Source organism: Micropterus salmoides, unplaced genomic scaffold (assembly GCF_014851395.1).
Source record: "Micropterus salmoides isolate LMB-PRFRI ecotype aquatic unplaced genomic scaffold, ASM1485139v1 Ms_hic_scaffold_1878, whole genome shotgun sequence".
Taxonomy (NCBI): domain Eukaryota; kingdom Metazoa; phylum Chordata; class Actinopteri; order Centrarchiformes; family Centrarchidae; genus Micropterus; species Micropterus salmoides.
The window spans coordinates 30,259-36,141 of NW_024041015.1; the positions used below are offsets into that span (position 1 = coordinate 30,259).

General features: G+C 41.5%; 1 long non-coding RNA gene across 1 annotated transcript; it reads right to left on the minus strand.

The window, feature by feature from the left end:
* Nucleotides 1-320: 320 nt before the first annotated feature.
* On the minus strand, nucleotides 321-4,412 carry LOC119909734. Its single transcript, XR_005445524.1, has 2 exons — nucleotides 3,009-4,412; nucleotides 321-2,021 (listed from the first exon to the last, which is right to left on the minus strand). It is a non-coding gene; the product is annotated as an uncharacterized LOC119909734 (long non-coding RNA).
* Nucleotides 4,413-5,883: the final 1,471 nt, after the last annotated feature.

Here is a 5,883-nt window from a genome sequence, read left to right on the forward strand (position 1 = left end):
CACTAAGGGAATTAAATATTTTGGACCAAGGAAGTTTTCGTTACATTTGGTTTGGTACTACACTGTGTTTGCATGCTGTATGGTGTTACCAGTCTCCCTGGCTGAGCTCAATAAACAATGCTGTGTAAGTCATCATGAGTCTCTAAGAACTTCTTCATCACACCTGACACCTGGCCTGCTTTATGTCCACTACAACTGTTAGGGAGAAAACAGGTCAGATGAAGCAAAGAAAGAAACCACCAGTTAAAAGATAAATAGTTTATGTGAATCTCTCACACAGCATTTACCTTTACTCTATACACATTGTTCTGAACGTGGTACACAGTATGTCATCTTTTTATTTTTTAACAATTTGACATAATGTTTTTTTTCAGCATGCACTTTAGAATGCCAACAAAAGGCTCCACAAATACAGACTTCAAACTAGAATTTTCCTCACAGTAAAACATACAAAACATGAACTCGGATCAAAAGCCTGACGGTTTGAGGACACGATGGAGAAGCACAACATCAGACTACCATGACTTTTACAGGTTAGAGCAGTGTACCCAACAGTAAGACACAAAAATACATGTTCTGGATTCAAAAAAATAAACACCTTTTTTCAAGTTACGTCATCCTAAAAATACACATAGAACGGTACCCCTTTGTCAATTCAAAGAGTAAAGCAGCGTTGTGTACTACACGAGGAGGATTGTGGGTACAGGGTGACACTTGACAGCTAGCCAACAACTGTGCAGGTCGCAACCAACATGACACATACGTTGGGCCACCTGCCAGTCCTTTCTATCAGCTTGTAGAGCTGCATTTTCACTCTGTTTTCCTTCTGCCGTCTCGTTTTAATGGGCTGCTGAAATCACAGTGTGGATCGGCGCTTTTTGTTTTCGGGTGCTTATTGCAAATCCGATCTGATTGTTTGGGTACATAGGATTGCTACTGTGCAGATGTAGCCATTCTAGAAGTCCAGCTTTATAACTTGGTAAACTTCTGCTACACTTTTGCTCCACCCCCACAAGGGGAAAAGTTTGGAAGAATCAAGTTATGCAGTTTTTTGTAGCCACCAGGAGTTATGAGGAATAGTCTGGTAAGAATAATTTGGTTTGTGAAGAGACAAACGTCTGCAGCACAAACGCAGGGCAGTTGCATGTTCAATGCACGACCCCGGGGGGGGGGGACTTCTACAATGGCGACTGCAGGGGAACTCTGTCTCATTCATGTTTGTGCTAAAACTAACTGGAAGAGTGACAGTCCACTCGTTGGTATCCGCTAACCTGGCCTTTCAAACTGCAGATCTTACCCTGGAGTTTTAGGATACACACACACACACATTAACACACAGCAGAGCAATTTACCTACCGAAAATTACCAAGGGAAACAAAGCAGAGATGACCATAATGTCACATTTATTCAACTTAGCACGTTTGTCTCTCTGTACTGTATATACTGTATGTAGAATTTCATATATGAATACACTCCATTTTTAGAACACAAAGTGCCTCAACCGATACATCTTAGTACACTTATTGCGAGGAGGGATACCACAGCAAGAAAAGTGATTGACTTAGAGTGTCACGGTGCAACTTACCAACCAACCACCTTGTTACCTGACTCACCATCATAAGACAGATGTGTGGACAGAGCTGCTTAGCCCAGATGTGCTGTGTTGTTTTCTTATTTACAGGAGCAATATCTATACAGTAGATAGTCTCTTTTAAGGATGTATCCAGTTTGCTTTGCTATCCTTTCCCCCCTCCACAGTACCAAAACAGAAAAACAAAAAGAAACATCGGGAAAAGTTAAATTCTTATGAAAGTCCTCCTAGGATTCCCTTCAGGTCATTAAGTTCCTTTCTTGCTCACTGAGCCGTTGGCTAGGCCGCTGTCAGTCAGTGGTTTTACATGCCTCCTCGTCCTTATTGTCCTGTAGGAGTGGCCTTGTGGCTCCAAATGGGGTCCTCCCACTGGAATAGGTCCTCACAATGATGACTTATCCCATCGCCATTCAAATAGGAAATGAATTGTCTAAATAAAATAAACACATCTCTAAATATCAGAAATGCATAATCTGTCTTTGTTGAGCATCATTTCAGAAGAACTTGCCATGCACAGTCTGGCTATTTTCTATATGAACACAAAATGAGAACATAGTACAAATCTATGGTGCTCTTTCAGCATATATCCAGAGTTATAAAAGCTCTATTGTGTATTGCAGTGGTTTAAGTGGGAGTGATTCAATAATTTGGTGTACAGACAAAGAGAAATGTTTGCGAAAGCTCTTCTTTTTAATTGTTTGACTTTTTGCCCAGCTATGTGTAAGATGCATCTAGCTGTGAGCCAGTTGCTAAGCAACCATTGCTACTGGTATAGACATACTGTAGGGATGGGTGAGGCACATTACTGCATGGTTATGTTTGCTGTCACACACCTGTTGGTGCACAGAGGCAATTTATGTCTGTCGTGAATGAATAAATGACAAAGCAAAGGCTGTTTCAGTTTTATATGAGATTTGAGAGACACTCCATACTGTTCTAAGGGAATTTAGGTCAGTCTGTCTGGTTTGAGAGCAGTTAATAATAGCCCTTGGTGGTGGCTGATATGAAATGAAACTGCAGTTCAGGAAGCAGAAGTGGAAAAAGTTTGTTTTTTGCAATAAACATGGGATGTAAATCATGCAGATTTGTCCAAATATGGTTTCACATGATGCAATATGCAGTTTATTTTTCCCAAAGTGATGGTGTCATTTGTTTACACTAATAACACTTACATGTCTCAATATTATTGTGGTCATAACCACAGATTTAAATGCTACAACAGCACCTCTAATGGTGCCACCAGGAGTGCATATCTGTTGGCGTTTGTCTCTGTAACCACATACAGGTATCTTTTCGTAGTTTTATTGAATAACCCCCCATTTTTAGTGCACAGACAAATAAAAATCTTAATTCATGGCCAAAAGGATGAGAGGGTTCCAAACTGTAATTTGATCCTTACACTTGGTCAGACGGTTACCTTTCCGCCATGGTGGTGCCTTTCCGCAGGCCATTAAGATAGAACACTGCTCTCTGCTTGTGTGAAACCAGTAAAGACAACCTCTTTGCAGTGATCTGTGAGTAAACAACCAGAGACACAACTGATATGGTGGCACTCCATCAAAGAAAAGAAAGCATAAAGGAGGTGGGGAGTAAGTTAATCGGAAATAGCAGCAGACAAGCAAAAACCCACATGCCCACGAGAGAAATGAACACCCATTTGGCATTCTTTCTGTAGTCTCTTAGGTGGATTGTTGGTGAAGCCAATGGCAATGAGACACAACACAAGTCAAGTGTAGCCCCCTCAAACCCCAACATAATAACGTAAAATAAAAAAATACTCCTTCTTATATATATATATATATATATATATATATATAGAATATATATCCTTAAGCTCTCCTCACTGTCTGCCCCGGCCCATATCCCCTTGCCACATTGCTTGCAGACGATGGTTACAAGATGATCCATGCAAATACATTAGCAGGCCCAACAGCAGGTGAAACACAGTCCTGAAAGACAAATCCTCCATTCCGATGCCCATCCCTCCCGTCTCCATCCCAAAAATAAAGTAGCAAATCAAAGACAAAGTCACAGTCGTATGAGGTTAAAATGATGGGACATCTCTCTTTCTTTTTTTGGAAGCACGTCTTTTTCAAGGTATCTAAATATAGCAACTTCTAATATCCCTGATTATTAATTTGTCCTTTATTAAACGCTATGGCTGCTACTTCTGAAGCCACCAGTCAAGAGTTCTTTTATTGCAAGTCTCAAGGTACAACAATATTGAACCAAAGGGAACTCCAAGTGACAAAGGAGAACTGACCAGTTACTTAAGGATGTTAGCTAAGCACATGTACCTTCAAAGAAAAAGGGGAAAGTGAGGAGTTGCTCAGGTTGCCCAAGCCACTAACATTAGTCTTAGCTACAAAGTTAAGTACTTATCCACTAGTCACAATCTAGAACAGAGTTCAGATATAATAGCAAGGGTAGGTGGATGCTTTGGGAGTAGGATGTGGGGTGGTTTAGGCCAAAGTGGCCCAGGGCTGGATGTCTCACAGGATGGAGGGTATAGGGGAGCGAGAGCGCCGCAGCGGGCAGGGCGATCCGTAGGGCGAGGTCACAGGAGACAACCTCAGGGCGTTACCAGCCATGCCCGCTATGTTGTTTAAGCTCCGGGATTTCTCATAGCCTTCAGATGAGGGGGCGACAGAGAGGTGGTGGTGGAGGTGGTGGTGGTTGTGCAGGAACAGGACATGAACACACACAGGCAGGCAGGCAGGCAGGCACGCAGGCAGGCAGGCAACGATCCGAGTCCGAGCCAGCCGAGTAAACCGAGACAAGACAGGAGACAGCAGTGAGACAGAGCACTGTAACATACTGTATGGTGAGTGCATGCACAGCACACTTCCTCACAATAAAGCCCTTTGCACACCAAGTCTGTATTTTTATACGCATTATCTGATAAAAAAGAAACCAGGCAAATTGAGTCCGATGCGTTTTATTATTCTATTGCTTGCTAAAATTCACAATAGGAGACAAAATGGAGTTGTCAAGCAGTGAGGATGCTTTTTGGACACCTCATCTGTCAGCTTCTCTCCCTCGCTTCTCTCCACTGGAGGAAGCTTTGCCAGCGCGGCTACCTGAAGAGGCTGAGCTGCCCTCCCTCTCTGCCTCCACACTGTCGCTCCGTCTGTGTGCTGTCCTCATCCCTTATTTCATCCTGCTCCTCGTCATCATTCACGTAAATATTATCTGACCTGTTGAAGGTGTGTTACCTGTAACAATTTTAGACGGAAAATACGGACTTACGGTGTGCAAAAGGCCTTAAGGCAGATTGGAGTCTTAGATAGGCAAATGTTTTGAGCTGAAGCCACTCTAGAAGGAGAAATAACCTCTTTGGCTGAGTTAATCCTCAGTGGGTAGAGCCAAAAAAACACAGTATTTCTGGTTTAAGATGGAAACCCTTTCTGACCTGAAAAAATACACTTTACCGGCCCATTGACACCCAGCTAATTTGAGGTAAAGTGGTATCATTTAAATATCAGTTAGCTATTTTACTTTTTGCTCTCAAAGAAGGCTGCTTAATTTGAAAACAAGGCATTCAGACTATAATTACAGCCAGCCAAACAATCGTCTGTATCAGCCCTCTAGTTGTAAGTCTGAGTCAAGTTATGACTCACTCATCATTCAGCAAAATATCAATCAACAGTGGATGCAAAGCAAACATAGCTGGTCCTTCCATTTAAATCAAATCCATTATTATTTCTAATTCAGTCAGTCCTGCTAATCAAAAATGAGCTATACATCATTTATATGCATCTGGTTCCAACATTTATCAAGCACACCTGGATGGAACCATCATTAAAAGCTATTGTGTTACACACACCGGCACCATCTACGGCACCCCCCCTAGCTTGTAAAGAAGTGAAACCAGAAAACAAACATAGCCTCCTATTAGCTGATTAGATTGTATCAGTGTTAATACTGGATTTTATTTAGAGGAAAATGTCAGCCACGATGGCTTTAGTTTTTTGGCCTCCTCTCTGATGACACTGCTCTAGTTGTTTTCACCAAATGGATGGTCTCATGGCTGTTGAAATTCCCCAAATCACTGACTCGAAATTACAATTAAGAAGCTGATTTGATAGTAATTCAAATTTGACGTGATTTCACATTAGTCACACTAAAATATCTAAGTTTGCCATTTAGTTTAGATAACTATGTTAGCCTATAGCTAGCTAGGTAAGCCAGTTAGTAACATGAAGCTGTTCCAACATAATGATGTAATGTATATGAATGAATGCAACAATGAAATCACTTCCATTTCTATTTGAATCAATTCTGTTACCATT